The sequence below is a fragment of the Euprymna scolopes genome, chromosome 27 (genome assembly GCF_053919585.1).
Source record: "Euprymna scolopes isolate OS-2025 chromosome 27, ASM5391958v1, whole genome shotgun sequence".
Taxonomy (NCBI): domain Eukaryota; kingdom Metazoa; phylum Mollusca; class Cephalopoda; order Sepiida; family Sepiolidae; genus Euprymna; species Euprymna scolopes.
This window is the reverse complement of record NC_136508.1, coordinates 42,495,815-42,513,763: the sequence shown is the minus strand read 5'-3', so window position 1 is coordinate 42,513,763 and position 17,949 is coordinate 42,495,815. Positions and strand designations below refer to the sequence as shown.

The 17,949-nt window shown below is 34.8% G+C and overlaps 1 protein-coding gene and 1 non-coding gene across 11 annotated transcripts in view; one reads left to right on the top strand and one right to left on the bottom strand.

Moving 5' to 3' along the window:
- The window catches only part of LOC145248838 (protein c-ets-1-A-like), a 423,966-nt gene that overhangs the window by 337,628 nt on the left and 68,389 nt on the right, over positions 1–17,949 (bottom strand). The window lies entirely within an intron of this gene.
- LOC145249274 (small Cajal body-specific RNA 14) lies at positions 13,548–13,673 on the top strand. The gene has a single exon (XR_013863516.1).

The following is a 17,949-nucleotide window of genomic DNA, read 5'->3' as shown; positions in this document are numbered from 1 at the left end:
ACACACAGAAGAGACGTTGCGAGCCTATTTCTGCTCTGTCATTATTCTCATGTCAAGTGCTCGACTGAGCTACAACCTATGGTTCCCTCTTGCCAAACGTTCACATAAAAATCACTTGGCTAGTTACTACCTCTATATACGATTTCCCCCACAGGGCTCTACATTGCGAGTGAAACAGTCACATTTACGAGTGATTTTTCCACGTGGCGACTAGAAATAATGAAACGCTTATCTTTTGGCGATTGTGTGTCTTTCACTGACAATCTTCCAAGGCTCACTACTAAGAAAAAAACTTCTTTTTTTTTTCAATAAACGAACGAAGTTAAATTATTAAAACAATAAAAGTTTAATAGAACGATAGAACGATATACATTTTTTTTTACAAAGGCTGTTTAAAAAAATATCTGAAGAAATTAAAATGTTTATAGCTTCAAGTATCAACATAAAATTTGTTGTATATTTAGAATTACACTTATTAAAAAAATGCAGGAAAAACTTTATGATGTACATACTCGTCACAGAACTAAGATGTCATATTCTAAAAATCATGTGGGTTTGGCTAGTAACTTTTCTATTTGGCTAGTAAACGAAAATCTTTAGTTGTCAAAGGTCAACTAAAGATACATTTGTTCATAGAGCCCTGCCCCACTCTATCTTTGCCTAAATCTAAACGCAGATTCCATGAACGAAGCTTCTTTCCCAAAACTGCCCGCCCGTGAGACACTGTTTCGCTGGGCTGCTTCCCGGGTGAATACAACATGGTAGCCTTCAAATCTAATGTAAACAAGTTCTTGTTGAGCCGTCCCCATAAATAGTGAAATGTTACCCAATTTATACCATTAATGATTACCACACTACCATCAACCCTTCATTAACCCTTATCCCCGAGTGGCCTTCGGGCCTTGATAAGTGGTGACTCCCAAGTAAAAAAAGAAAGAAAAAAAAATTCCTAAAAACTGGACGCTATATCTATATGAACTTATGAAATATTAAGAAAAATCACTTTGATGTACTTCAGCATGGTGGTTGGGAAATTATGGTCGAGGGCCTTTTTTTCTTTTCTATTATCAGTAAGTTATGTCTGTTTTAAGATATTGCGCACTTCTTTGAAATGATGAAAAAAAATGTATAGATTAGGTTTCAAATTGCAAGGACAAAAAGGTTGTCAAGCAAGCGGTAACGTTTGGTGCAATCGTTGTGCGTAGTAGGACAAACATGGCCCATTCATAAAATGTCACGGGGATTTTTAATTTATTCCCAGCACAAGTGACAGTGTTAACTGAGAAGAATATGACAAGGTTGCGTTTGTGAATGAATACATTTGAAGAAGAAGAAGAAGAAGAAGAAGAAGAAGAAGAAAGGGTGCATGGGTCGAAAGTAAACAGAAAATTTTGGCGGCTACGGATGGCGGAAGGGGGGGGGGGGTTAGAAACGGGCGCTTAAAACGTGAATATTAAAAAAAATAAAATAAAATAAATTGAACCAAAAACAAGTTTATAATAAAAGAGAGAGGAAAAAGAAAAGAAAGAAAAGTAGGAAAAAAAAAGATAAAAAGAAAAAAAAATGGAAAAAAGAGGTTAAAACAGAATATGAAGAAATCGGCCAAGAGAAGTGAAGGGGGGGGGGGTTGTTTACCATAAAACCAGCATCTGGGAGAAAAAGAACCCCTTCCCTTCTCCCCCTCCGCGGCACCAACAGGATGGGGTATCATCTTGCCATTCAATACAAATTCTTACAAGTGGGTTGAATAAAATTAAAAAAACAAAACAAAAACATCTTGGATGAAATGGTTCTTCCATTTGGATAGTACCACCCTAAATGCACCAAAGAAGGAAAACCCAGAGTTTATCTCTATTTACTTGCCTCCCCACAAGGGTAAATGATTTAAGTACGAGACAAATGTAAAATTACCTCAATCTAGAAGGATCTTTTTACTGACAGAGAAAAAAAAATGGGTGCAACTTTACTATAGTGCGTCGTCCAACAAAATCGTGTATTTTCGAACAAAATCATTTCAGACAAAAAAAAAAAAAACATTACGTACTTGTATAATTTGGAGGATTGTAACTTTAAAAAGTTCCGTTTTTACTTACTATTTTTTTTAATAGACCATTTTTCATAATATTTGGAATCTATACTAATTTCGGCATGACAAAATTTTCTATGAAATACATTTTTCGAAGACACACTATAGTAAAGCTGCACCAAAAAATTCAATGTACCTTCACTCCTAGCCTGAAATAGAAAACTTACATCAAATCTGTTGCCAAACTAGCTGGAAAAAAGTAGCTGCATCATTCTACTGCTCCAGAAGTAGTCTCGAACCTGACGCAATCCTGTGTTTATACAAGAGCGTCCTAAAATGGAATACTGTTGCCATGTTTGAGGTGGGGTGGGGAGCTGCTCAGAACACCCTTCCCTGCTTGGACAGGGTTCAAAACCAACTTCGAAATCTAGTAAGTGATGCCCTTTAATCCGCCCTGCAACCTCTGAGATGTTGTAAGTCTATCCCTGCTCTATCGTTATTTTCATGGCCAGTGCTCGGCTGAGCTTCAATCTATGCCCCCCTGCAAAACATTCACAGTAAATACTCATTTAGCTACAACCATTGTCAACAATTTCACCACACTCTCTGCCTGTGTCTCAATCTAAATGAAAATTCTATGAACAAAGCTCCTTTCCTAGAACAGCCTACAGTTGTGAAACTGTATTGCGAGCCTACTTTCCAGCTAACTACAACATGCTCGTCTTCAAGTTCAATGTAAACAAGTTCTTGTTGATCTGTCCGTTTAAAATAATCAAATCATATCCAATTTCCCCACTAACGGTCACTATGCTTTTTCTCACCTTACACTCATTAACTATTTTCTTCGAGTGGCCTTCTGGCCTTGATAAGTGGTGACTCCCTTGTAAAAAAAAATATCAGATCAGATACTACACTTCGTCTTAAGACTAAAGAAAAGAATCTGGGTTTGTTTCCCAATAGATAACTATACGAAAAAATTGTCAAAAAACAAATACATGAAAAATAAATGTTACCAAAGGCAAGATAAATTGCTCTTCTATTTAGCTGGATAAGTTTTTCTCGTGTTTTAACTTATTTTAAAGTGTTTATTTAACTGATAGAAATCCACTCAATAAATGTGACACTTATTGGGTGGATTTCTATCTTTTTTTTTTTTTCACGCCAAACAAGGCACAGTGTCACTTTGACGTTAGGGGCTACTATTTGGGAGCAAATTTACAGGGGTACTATGTAGGGAGTTGAGCAGCGAGACGTCTGTTTACATTACACTTGAACTTGTGTACGTCAGTACAGTCAGGGAAGCAGAGACTCTGGAAGAAAATCCAAAGGCTAGCAGATTGAGTGAAGAAAACGTTTGAATAGAAATCTAAGGATATCTGAATATAACCTGCAGATTTTTCAACCTAATACAAACCGTCCATTAGCTTAAAGCACAAGAACTCATCTGCTTCAGAGACTAAAGAGAACCCAACTTGACTTTCTGGCAGTTCATTTGGAATATATCTAGATATTGGTGTCATTTATATACACACTAAGAAGATTATATATATATATATATATATATATATATATATATATATATATATATATATATGATGATCGCAACGTCTTATCAGACGAGTGCCACTCCCTCAGACACTTAAAGTCCATGAGCCCAAAAATGACTTCCATCACCACAGGACCATTTTTATAGACACATCCAAGAGGGAGTATCTATACACAGATGATGTTACAGAGTCTTAGCTTTGTATGACAGCTAAGTCTCTCTCTTGGTTCAAAATGTTGAGATCCAGCAACAAGCAAGAGCAAGATAGCCAGCAACAAGTTAAACTGCAGACCAGCTTAATGCGGGCACTGGTCTCCCGCTTTCTGTTTTTTTTTTTAATCAGAGATTTACTTCTCCTAGAAAGGTTGCCTTCACCACGGCTTACAGGAGCCCTCCCACCCCAATATATATATATATATATATATATATATATATATATATACTTCAGAATAATCTAATGCAATAGATCTATTGGTATGGAAATCCAGTGATTATTGGTCTCACAAAATATTATTGGCTATAATATTTTATAAAGACAAGCCCAGCTAAATAAAAATTGCTCAATATACCAGATAGAGCAAATGCATCATAATTTAGTAATTTAAATTTTATGACGTGAAATGGTTAAATTTCAAATCTAGAATTTTTATTACATGCAAGACAAAGAATACATTTCAATAAGTATATTTCCTTAACCTATATGTTTTCGATGTCTACCCATGACCCCAGAGAAGAAAATATTAGCAGATATTATAAATGGTTTATACCTAATTTGCTAAATACAATAAACATAACCCTTATCCCTGAGTGGCTTCCGGGCCTTGATAAGTGGTGATCACTGTGTAAAAAAAAACAAAACAAAAAAAAAAACAAAAAAAAACATAGAAAATCAAAATTAAAAGTTTTGAACCAATATATAATTTCCTTTACTCTATGATTTTAAAACTTTTAATTATGATTTTCTATGTTTACTGCATTCAGCAAATTAGGTATAAACCATTTATAATATTTGCTAATATTTTTCCCTCTGAGGAGATGGGTAGACATCGAAAACATATAGGTTAAGGAAATATACTTATTGAAATGTATTCTTTGTCTTGCATATAATAAAAATTCTAGATTTGAAATTTAACCGTTTCACGTCATAAAATTTAAATTACTAAATTATGATATATATATATATATATATATATATATATATATATATATATATATATATATATATATGAACAAATGATTAATAAAACATGTTAAAAGACATCTTGAAAAAGAGTTAAAAACATATTTAATTTTAAAAAAGGAAGCACAAAATAAGTGGATAGTCCTTAATCTGCGGATTTCGAAGAAATACTCTTTCTCATCAGAGGGCAGGAATTAGCAAAATGCGGGATCGGATTTTGCATATAAAAGTATTTAATGAAAGTACAAGTCACAGATCTTACTTGGTTAAAAAAAAGGGTGAGGTAAGGGGAATAAGAGGTAAAAGAAAAATGATAAAAAGATTTCACATGAATGGATAGTCCGGCGAAGGGTAAAAAATCCAAGAATAGTAAAATCCAAAACGGTCGAATTTAAAATTTCCAATCCAATGGGTAAATTCCAAATGGTCCAAAATGATCCAAAAGGCAGAGTTCATTGGAAAAATATATATATATAACCAGTAATACCAGGCCACCCCGCATTGCTTGGTTGCGCTGTAACATGATGTTTGGATTTCGTATTTATTATTATACTCGCATGGGTGCCCGACAGTGTTCGGAGGTGTGTGTTGAGCAAAAAAAAAAAAAAAAAAAAAGTGGTAGTAGGAAGGCAGGCTTGAACCCGTACGGCGAAGGAGGAAAAGAACGGGGAGAGGACGTGACGTCTTTGCTGTTACGACCATTGCCAAACCGGAAATGACGTAGGTTTAAATCAAGGTTATACAATCGAAAAGAGGGAACAACTTTTGAAAATATCGATGAAAAAAAGGGATCCCTCCCTGTAGAAAAGTGCCCAGTTTAGGGTGAAGAAATTAATGTTTTTAGCCAATTTTTTTTCTGTATTTGTCGTCTGAAGGGTCCAGCTTCAAAACGACATGGATCTTGTGAAAATCGGTCGCCTCTGTCAAAAGTTTTAGGCAGACATGCAGACATTTATATATTGGTAGCTCAAATTTTCGACCCAAACCAATTAAAAAGCTTGCCCTATCTCTGAATACGCTTTATGTAAAATGTCAAATATTTAGACCAGAAATTGTCTGAGTAATTTGGTAGAGACCGCACAGGTCAATTTTTTTAAACTTTGACCTCTATTATGACCCCTTACATTTATTGTTTTGGGCTCAAATCAAGTTATTTACTTAGATCCATGTCCAAGGAACCTATATCTAAAATTGCAATTGTTTATACCTAAAATTAGCAGAGGAGTTTGGTAGAGTTCTCAACGGTCAAATCGTTGAACTTTGACCCCTTAACAGCAAAATATAACTTTGACCCCTTAACAGCAAAATATCTGGTCGAAAACGAATTACAAATCTCAGTACCCTGTATATTAAATTTCGAGTCTGTAGACTGAAAATTGACAGAGTTATTGTGCAGGGAAATGTACACAGACAGACAAACACACAGACAGACACTTTCACAGATATATAGATCATATTAGACCCAATATATAGTAATAATTTAAAAAGTAGAAGAAAGAAAAAGAACTTTTGCGCCACCACCAAGAATCGAAACCAAAACGTTTAGCTCACAGTTTACTTTTCCTTTTAATGCCTGAGCTATGAAGACATGTTTGCTGCAAGTCTAAAAATTAAAACATGAACCAATAGCTATTACGTTAAGCAGGCATATTTGTAATGCCGTCGTTCGACCTTCATGTGGTAAGTTCCATTTTTTTAAATTTTCACACAGATTTTCCCCGGGTAAAAGCCAAATATAAAAGTCTCACATGTTTGAATACCCTACATATTAAGTTTCATGTCCGTACACCAAAAACTGACAGAGTTTGGCAGGCAAATTTTTAAAACAAATTATTTATATGCATACATAAATATATATAGAAAGAAGTTTATGTTTACTATAACCTTTTTACACAAATATTGCGCAAGTATAAATCATGTAGAATATCTGCATGAATATAATTACACGTAATAGTTAACTAAAGATGATCATCCCATAAGAAAACTGAAAATAAAAACTAATATGGAATTAATTAAAATGAATGTTTAAAAGAATATGCAAATTAGCTAGATCTTTTACAGATGAATGCATTTAAACGACCCATATATAACAAAGTTGTATTTTCTTTTTAAATAAATAGAAAGAAGGATTTTTGATATAAATATCAATACACACAAAAAAATATATGGGTGTATATGTATATTATTGTTATTATTATCATTGTCATCATTATTAGTATTATTGTTATCATTATTATTGTAATTATTATTATTATTATTATTGGCAACATTCTGTCGCTTGAGACAATGGCATTCTGCACCTAATTTGGTTTACTGCAATGTCAGCTGTGGATAAATAGTTCAATTTTAGATTTGCAGCTACGTTGACAGTTGCTGCAGTTATAGTCAGCGGTAGAAATGGTAGGGGTGGCAGGGGTGGACTGTATTGTCTCACCTGTAGGTTCTCTTTTCTTCACATTGTTTTTTTCTCCCTTTTTTTCTGCTAATTAAATGCCGTTCTTGACCTTTGCTCGCCAGGCTGTGTGATCAGATGACTAACTCGAGATCTTGTGAATCCGATGGCCATTTGATTCCAGGCCTTGCCAGAAGAATGTGTAGAACTTCCCCTTGAGACTGCCTGGTCGTCGGAGAGGCCAGAACGCATGGTTCTAACATTCCAAGTTGCTACCCGCAAGGCTGGTGGTTTCATTTCCTTTTCCTTTATATTTTTTACTTAGTGCTAGGTTTTTCAGTAAATCTTACTGTCGAATCTTCACACACCTAAGGAAACGAGCAAGTTGTGGCGTTGTGGGAGCTTATTGTCAGAGGACTGCTCGAGTTGTGGCAGGTGGCGACTGCCCGTAGGTTCCAGACATCCTTCTCACTGTCAAGAGCAAATCCTTGCACCCAGCTCTATGCCAATTGGTGTTAAGCTTAAAACAGGTAACTGCTTACTCCCTGTCTCGTTTTTATATTACTACAGCAAAGCTGAATAGATCTATCCAGGTGCAGACCTGGGCAGGTAATGATAATGTTTATAAACTAGCAAGCCACTTGATGTTGCCCTGGGGTAAAATATGCTTAAATATGTTCTTTTTTATTCACACAGATTTCGTATTTATCATCATAGAGCTAATTCTTTATTGATTATTATATTGTACCCAATATATAGTAGTGGCCGCCTGGCATGGCTCGGTTGTAAAATACGCCTAAGTATGATAGTTTAACTCCTGCTGATTTTGTATGTATTATTATATAGCAAATTCTCTATTGAATATTATCTTGTACCCAATATATCGTAGTGATTTAAAAAGTTTTAAAAATATATGACTTGGGTGCCTTCAGCTAGAATCGAAACCAAAACACTTGACTAGCTTCAGCGACCATTAACAGTTTCCCCCACTCTCTAACTGTGCCCAAATTTAAATGCAAATTCCATGAAAAACCTTTTCTAGAACTGTCCCCCTGTGAAACTTTGTTCCGCTGACCTGCTTTCCAGCTAATGACAATATGGTCGTCTTCAAATTCGATGTAAACAAGTTCTTGTTGAGCAGCCCCCCCCCGCCTCATATTAATCTATTTCTACCCCATTTCCACTAACTATTAATATACTGTTGTCTCAATGACTACCATATACATTAACCCTTATCATCGAGTGGCTTTTAGGCCTTGATAAGTGGCGACTTCCATGCAAAAAAAAAAAAAAAAAAATAGCCTTCTAGCCTATCAATTTTCATATATCAATTTTCAAGTCCGACGATCCAAAATTGTTAGAGTAGTTTGGTAGAGTCTGTTCCACAGATAGATACTCTAAATGCAGCTCCAAATGCTATATAATTATACACAATGTAGAAAATATGCACAAATTGACTGTGCGTAATATAGTGAAATGAAACCAACCATCTAATAATAAAAAACCGAAAAAATCCGAAAAGTTAATTAATTAAAGTTCGTTTTTAAGAGGGAAATGCAAATTAGTTCTCCTTTTTGAAGTTGCTGGTATATTCACGACTATATATATATATATGTATATATATAAGTAATTGTATTTGCTTTTAAAATAGAAATGTGGGTTTTTAATATTACTGTCAGTACGACAAACAACTAAGTTTTGTGTGTGTATATATATATATATATATATATATATATATATATATATATAATCGGAGGTTATTGTTTTCCATAGTTTAAGTAACCAATGAAGTGTAACGAGGTTAATACAAGAGTGCTCAATACCGAAGTAAAGCAGGGTATACTCTTTATTATTTTTTACATAAGCAGTAATATATTGCTATACAGTCATGAGCATGTTTCATTCAGCTAGTTACCAGTAACTAGAGACCTCTTCAAGCGATAAACTTTGCTTTTGTATAAGCTGAAGAGATCTCTAGTTACTAGTAACTAGCTCATCAAAGCATGCTCATGAACGTGTAGCAACATATTAATACTTATGTAAAAACAAATGAAGAGCACACACACACACATATATATATATATATATATATACTGTGTGTGCAAAATCAAGACTTCAAGACAAGGTGTTGATGGCAACAAAAAGTGTATTTCATTTTACGTTACAATTGTTTCAATGTCTAGTTCGACAATTTCAAGCATTATATCGTTTGAAAATTTTCAAAAACCAGCATTTCTTCAGACTTTATGAAGCAAGGTAAATGTTCCTCGCATGCTTTTCCCGTTAAGGATCCCCCCACCTTTTTTTTTCTTTCTATGCAAAAAATGCTACATTGCCAAAGTGTGTTTATTCATAAAGTCTGAAGAAATGCTGGTTTTTGAAAATTTTCAAACGATATAATGCTTGAAATTGTCGAACTAGACATTGAAACAATTGTAAAGTAAAATGAAATACACTTTTTGTTGCCATCAACACCTTGTCTTGAAGTCTTGATTTTGCACACACAGTATATTAATGCTCAATTATGAAATGTGATAATTTTGCAGCTTAATGCTTAAGTCAACCATTTTGGTATATGAAAATTTACTGAATTACACGAACTCAGTATATTACATATAAGTCTCTCTCTCTCTCTCTCTCTCTCTCTCTCTCTATATATATATATATATATATATATATATATATATATATATATATATATATATATATATATACATACTAGCAAAAGTACCCGTCATTGACTGGGTTCAAAAACAGCCTACAGAAAATGGACTCTGATTTATGAAAGTATGATAGGTTATGAAAAGGAAGGGTTGTAAATTTGGATTGAATTTGGGGGTATCAAAACCAAAGCAAAATATGACGAAAGTAAAAATAAAATAGATAACCCCCATAATTTATTATACCATACCTGTTCACACTGAAACACTTATCACAATATTCTGTGGATCTATATTAAAAAAAAACTTTGTTAAACTTTGTGACATATTTCCATTCTATGGAGGGCAGGTGCGAACGAACACCCCATAATTTTACTATACCATATTTCTTCAAACTGAAACATAATTATCAAAGTATACTTACGCAGATAGATATAAAAAGTCTTTATTAAAGTTTGTGCCTATTTCCATTCTATGGAGGCCAGGCACGAACGCAGACCCCACAATTTTATTATACCATCTATTTAAATTAAAACATACTTATCAAAGTATTCTTATGTACATCTATATCAAAAACACCTGTAAACGTTTTTTTTTTTAATTTTTTAATTTTTTTATTTCCATACTTTGTGGACCAGGTGCGAACGCAGACCCCACAATTTTGATGAACCACCGTTCTGCCAGATCAAACATACCCATTCCTGTGTCTCGATACATCTTCTATCATGATATGTAATCAGTTTTTTAAAATAGTCAACCATATAGGAGCCTATTCGTGACCAGACACACACAGAGACACATCCAGCTTTATATATATATATATATATATATATATATATATATATATATCAAAGTATACTTGTCATGTGTGTATATATATATATATATATATATATATATATATATATATATATATATATATATATATATATATATATATATATATATATGTGTGTATATTGATATATTTTTGGGGCTAAAAAGTTGTCTTAAAACATCACGCTGCAAGTAAAATTAATGACTGGGTTGTTGGCCAGATTGGTAAGTTGCTAAGGTATTTAAGTGCACTCCAATCACGTGAGGGGGTGGGGGTGTCGGGTGTAAAGTTGATGGTGTTGCAGGTGGCAGAGAGGGCGTTAACTCCTTGCCAGACATGATAGCAGAAAGTAGGTAAGGCAGTTCTGAAAAGTGCTTTTTAAAAAGCTGCCTAATACACGGGTAAAAAAGAAAGTAGATATGTTACGAGGTCACCTAAACGTAGTACTGTAAAATCCGTCGCATGATAATCGTATGTGCGCGTGGGAGGGGGGGGGTGAACAGGTTAGAATTTAAACAGGTGTAGACACACAAAACAACCAATTCGTCTCTTATGGTCATCAGAGTATATATATTAATAATGGGACGATTCCAATATCCCCCGTTACCCGATCCCGATACAATTACCGATTCTGTTCTAAATTCTCGATTCCAATACAATTACTGATTCCGATTCTTTTAAAACCTTTAATTGTAAAGCCTTTTTTTTTTTTTTAGTTTTTCAATTTGTTACTGTAAAATTACGAGGGGCTCGTAAAACTTTACTTATAAAGGACTGAAAGTCACTCGAGGATAAAAGTTAACGAGTGTACGGGGGGGGGATCACTGAAACAACGTAGTGATCATTAGTTATAAAAATTGGGTGGAATTAGATTATTTAAGGGGACGTCTCAACAAGAACTTGTTTACTTTGAATTTGAAGATGACCATGTTGTAGTTAGCTGGAAAGCAGTCTAGCAGAATAGAATTCCACAAGGGGGGGCAGTTCTAGGAAAGAAACTTTGTTCATGGAATTTGTGCTAAGATTTAGGCACAGACAGAGAGTGGGGGGAATTGTTGATAGTGGTTGTAGCTAGACGCATATTTTTGTGAGAGTTTAGCAGGGCAGACATAGATTGAAGCTCAGACGAGCACTTGTCATGAAAATAACGATAGAGCAGAGACAGGCTCGCAATATCTCTTCTGTTGTAAAGAGGTTACAGGGAGGAGAAAAGGGCATCACCTATTAGATTTCTAAGCTGGCTTTGAACTCTGTCAAGACAAGATAGAGTGCTAAGAGCAACTCTTCCTCAGATGTGGCAATAGTACTCCATTTTAAGGCGTACTTAGTTCTTAAACAGATAGAGGACTGCGTTGAGAATGAGATATCTTCAGGAGCAGTAGAATGATGCAACCATTTTTCCAGTGACCTTGACAACAGATTGGAAGGTCAGTCGTAAAATCTTGTCAAAGCAGGGAGCTCCTTTGAGAGAAGAGCCATTAATATCAATTGAGGCTAAGTGGGGATAAGAGCGTTTATGGCAAAAAGATAGAAGCTAGATTTTGGATGCGTTAAAATTAACCAGCCACCTTTTTCCCCATTGCACCGCATGCTCAAGGTCGGAGGAGAATGAGATCTCTCTTATCTTGACCATTGTTGGCCTTTGTAGTGTTGCCATAGATAGTAGTGTCGACTGTGTATATGTTGACAACTGAACTTAGAATGTGATTTGGCAGATCCTGTAACATGTTCATATATTTTTGCACACGTAAAAAGACACTTGTGAGGGTTCATCTGTTGATTTTAGTTTTACTAATTGTCTAAAATCCAAATTTTATCATTATTACTAAAATTTATATGTTGCAATCACGTTGACACACCGATTCCTGTCAGATCACTGAAGTTAAGCAATGATGAGCCTGGCCAGTATCAGATGGGTGACCATTTGGGAATGCTAGGGACTATAAGTACTGTGTAGATCATAGAAATTTCTAGTTTGGTATCTGCAGGCACATTAATTCATTGGGGGAGATGAACCCCTAGCCTTAGTTAAGATATGCATCTAGGAGAAAGTAACTGATGACATCAGCAGCAGGACGTTGGATGGCCATGGAGGAAGATGAATCTCTAGCAGATCAACGGTTCTATGGTATTAAGAGTTACGTTATTCGACTGCAGCTATGCGGATGATCTAAGGACAACGGATAGGTGTAAACAGGCGAGTCGGATGCCACTGCACTGGGTAAGGTAATGACAACCTGCTTCATGTATTTTTTCAAGTTCAAATCATGGGATGTCTCCAGAGGAATCGGACTAATAATGGACCAAAGTCTACGGAGAACACTAACCATGATTTCATCTATGACATGAACATGACACGATACCAAAATAGATAGACCAAATGTTAAGTTTGAAAAAGAAATACTTTTAAAAATTAAAAGAATCGTTTTTTGGCATCGGAAAATGTTTCTGATAGCTTAAAAGTTCTGATTTGTCTAATTCTGGATTCCAATTAATCGTCCCAACACTAGTATATTATATTATATATATATATATATATATATATATATATATATATATATATATATAATTTTTACACCATGGCAATAAGAAAAAAGATGTATTGTTTAAAAAAAAAAAAAATCCTGATGAGGGCTTTGTTATAAGCCGAAAATTAGAATCTTTTAAATAAATGGTTTATTTAAAAAAAAATAAAAATACCGTACGTGTCAGATTTTCTAACCGTCATGTATTTGAATTTCATTTTCTCTCTGTGCTTCTAAAAAGTGGATTCCTATTAATTATATATATACATACATACATACATACATACAGGGTGTCCACAAAGTTTGGCTACATTATGTAGCCAGACTTTGTGGAAGTATCCTGTAGATTATGTAGCCAGACTTTGTGGGCACTCTGTATATATATATGTATACACACACACGTGTGTGTGTGTGTGTATATATATATATATATATACACACACACACACACACACACACACACACACAGGGTGCCCACAAAGTCTGGCTATATAATGTAGCCAGACTTTGTGGACACCCTGTACACACACACACACATATATATATATATATATATATATATATACTTGTACTTTTTGTAGTAAAAGAAATCCCATACAGTGCTCTATTATTAGAGCAATATATTTTTTTTGTATATTATATACAGGAATTTACATCGGTAGTCGGTACCGACGGTTTCAAGCCCGGTAGTTGAGGACTGCTTTTAATGTCCGCCTCCTTATAATATATATAGGAGGCGGACATTAAGAGCAGTCCTCAACTACCGGGCTTGAAACCGTCGGTACCGACTACCGATGTAAATTCCTGGATATAATATACAAAAATATATATATATATATATATATATATATATATACATGCATATGGTTGAACAGTGAATCAATTTTTAAACAAGTGCAACACTCTCCCCTGCTTTGACATAGTACGAAATCAGCTTCAAAATCTAGTGAGCAATGTCCCTTTCTCCTTCTCTACTTCCTTCGAAGAGACGTTGCAAGTCTATCTTTGCTCTATCGTTATCAAGTGCTCGACTAAACTCCAATCTTTGTCCCAACCCCACTTGTAAAAATATTCTAATCAAACACTCGTCTACTTATAACCACTGTCAACAATTTCTCTTACTTTCTATCTGTACCTAAAACTAAACGAAAAATTTCATGAACAAAGTTTCTTTCCTAGAATTGCTTATCTGCGAAACATTACAGTAGAGCTGCTTCCCAGCCGAATATAATGTGGTCGCTTTCAAGTCCAATATAAACAGGTTTTAAAATAATTGAAATCTACCCAGTTTACAACATTATTGATAACCATGAAGCCATCTCACTGGCCACCTGCCACTCATTAACTCTTATCTTAGAGTGGCCCCTGTGTCTTGATTAGGGATGCCCCTCTTGTGAAAAAAATACAATTCTTTAATATTAGTGGGGTGGCGCCCGGCTTTGCCCGATCATAAAATATGCTCATATCAATCAAAACTGAAAGCAAAACTGTAGCATTCAAAGCTGGTGACGTTACCACTGTACCAACGTAACACACATATGAACTGATTAAAAATAAGCAAAGATGAATATAGAAAGTGTATAACGATTTTTTCAATTTTTACCCCTTAAAAACTATTTTAACTGGCTAACGACCTATCAAAGAATGGTCCATAAAAATCCGATCATTTGAGGCTCTTAGTGCTGCTCTGCGACTTTTAGTTTTAGGAAAAATAAAGTTTGAAAATATAGAGGGACAGACATGTAGCCTTTATATATATATATATATATATATATATATATATATATATATGTATGACTTTTTAACCAGTTAAAAACAGGTAAAAGTTTTAGCATGTTGACTTGGAATAAGTGCTTAATGCCAAATTATCGTTGAATATGGTAAACTATTCGTTTTTACATTAAATACTAATCCCTAATAATTACTGTGTGTGGACGGATACCATAATAATTAGTTCGCTGCACCTTATAAAGATCCAGACAAAATTTCAATCAGATTGGCCTAGTAGAGGTCCAAGAAAAAGTGGAACGGACAGTCTACCAAGGAGAAATACAATATCTCTATTATTACATAAAAGGAACTTTGTGGGTGTGGGAGTTCATCCCCTATGAACGAAGAAACGGCTGGGCCAATTTTTATAAAATCTCGCATGACATTACTTTATGTGCCTGGCAGTGTTCTTTGATAGGCTTTCATAATATGGATAATCGAAATAATCCAATGAAAGAAAGAACAAGCACTTTTGAATATTGTCAACACCTCACAAGTGCATTTGAGAAGTTTTATTACCACAGAAACCGAAAGTAGGTTCTTTGATATGACAAGGGCACGTTTGAAATTAATGTTCTTGTCTGAAGCACAACTGATTTTTGCATTTAAAATTTAATTCAAGCCATTATATGTGTAAAATAATTTTATAAAAACAAACAGTAGGTTCTCTACAGTGCAATGTAAACTACAATGTATTGTGGGCTATGTCACTGTAGGGAGGCATGTGAAACTTCCTCCTGGTGCTATTCGTTTTTACATTAAATACTAATCCCTAATAATTACTGTGTGTGTAATAATATATAATTAGTTCGCTGCACTAAGATGAATGTATAAAATGCATAACGATTTTTTTTCAATTTTGACCCATTTTTGAAACTTTCAAACTATTTTAACAGGCTAAAGACCCATAAAAGAACGGTTCATAAAAACATCCAATCATTTGAGGCCCCTAACACCGCTCTGCGACTTTTAGTTTCAGAAGAGATAGAGTTTGAAAATATGGAGACAGACAGACAGTGAGTTTTATAAATTAGACTGTAAAGAAAAGACTAATCAACTATAGCACACACCAGAAACAGTTTCGGCCGATGTAATAGCTCTTCTTTGTTCAGGTGTATCTTGTCAAACTCGGGGATCTTTCTCCCAAACTCGGGAATCTGCATGGAAGTACGAATTGAGCTCTTTTGCTAATTGACAGGGTTATTACGCTTTTGGGCGGCTTATCTCCGAGTGGCTTCTGGGCCTTGATAAATGGTGACTTCCATGTAAAAAAAAAAAAAAAAAAAAGGGGGATCCGTGAGATAACGTACTAGATTAAAATTCAGTTCTAAATGACACTCTTCTGAAGGTTGAAGGTTCAAATCCTTTGTGCAGGCGATAGTAAGAATACGATATGAACTACTTATACCTGGTCATAACTGATGAAATAAGAATATGCTAACCTTTCGGCTTAAATAAAGGGTTTCACCTGAAATTTCTGTGCAGATTCTCCGAATTCAACAAGATACACCTGAAGAAGGTCGGAGTTCACACCTGCCGAAATATTGTGAAAATAACACTCAAGATGAGAACAGTAGTCCAAAGAATCCAAATTTACTGTTTACACGTTCCAATTCTATAGATGAGGATTAATTATTCGTATTAGTTGGATTCTTCGGACTACTATTCTCATCGTGAATGTTATTTTCACATTTTGGCCGATGTAACCTTCTTCAGGTGTATCCTGTGAAACCCGGGAATCTTTGTCGATCCCAGGAATCTGCGTGGAATTTCGAATGGAACTCTTTATTTAATCCACGGAGTAGCATGCTCTCGTTTCGTCAGCCATGACTGGGTAAACGTCCTAAGTAATTCGAAATTGTATTTCGGCTGTTGCCCGTACTGGGGATTAAACCTTCAACTCGCAAAAGAGTGTAACTGAATTTTACAAAGTATCTTATTCACAAAAAAAAAAAAAAAAAAAAAAAAAAAAAAAAAAAAGGTCGGAGGTTACATCAACGGAAACGTTGTCAAAATAAGAACAGTATTCCGAAGAATCCAAATAATACGAAATTTACTGTTGAGTTGTTTTTTTATTTTATTTATTTATTTTGATCATGTTTTTTTTTTTTTTTTTTTTTTAATGGAATACACGGATGCATAGATTTTACGATGTAGAGTAGGGGCAATGCTACTTCTAAATGTCCTCGCCCCTCGCAATTCTTGGGGACCGACTACGATTCTAAATATCCACACCGGAATCGTGGGTGGTAGACATTGAGAATATTTTCCCAGAAGAAAGATTTGATTCATAACGTTTATTGATGCGATCTTCATTAACATGCAGAATCATATTTCAGGCTGGAATATAAGTTGAGGTTATCTGCATTATACATATACATTATATATATATATATATATATATATATATATATATGTGTGTGTGTGTGTGTGTGTGTGTGTGTGTGTGTGTGTACATGTGTGGGGGCGTAGTACATTGAACAATAACCTGTATTCGGTTACGCAAATAATGTAACGCCAAGAAACAGGTCATACTCAGTTGCATACACATCCATTCAATTATTTTTCTGAATGGCCTTTTTGTGATTTAGAGTAAGCAGTAAAAGGAAGAGGAGTGATAAGAGGAGAGTAAGATTTCGGTTGAGAGAGAGAGAGAGAGAGAGAGAAAGAGGAGGAAAGAAGGGCTAGCCATGGCTAAGTTATATCCCGATATTGCATAGCTTGCAGAAGATGGAAAATAAATAATAAATAAAATAAAATAAAATAAGAGGAAGAATCTGTTATTTACAGACTGTATTTATTCGGCGTTGCCCGGGTGGAGACGTATTGCCGCCAGGGGGCAAACTTAGGGCAATATCTCTTCTTTTATCTATCGCTCGTTTCTCACACAAGAGATCATGATATCGTGATTTTTGCGAGTGTAGGTGCTCGACTGAGCTCCTATCTTTGGTTTCCTCCTCTAAAACATTCGCAGGAAGAACTCATCTAGCAACAACCACTACAATGAACTTTCCTTTCTTTATTTGAGGACAT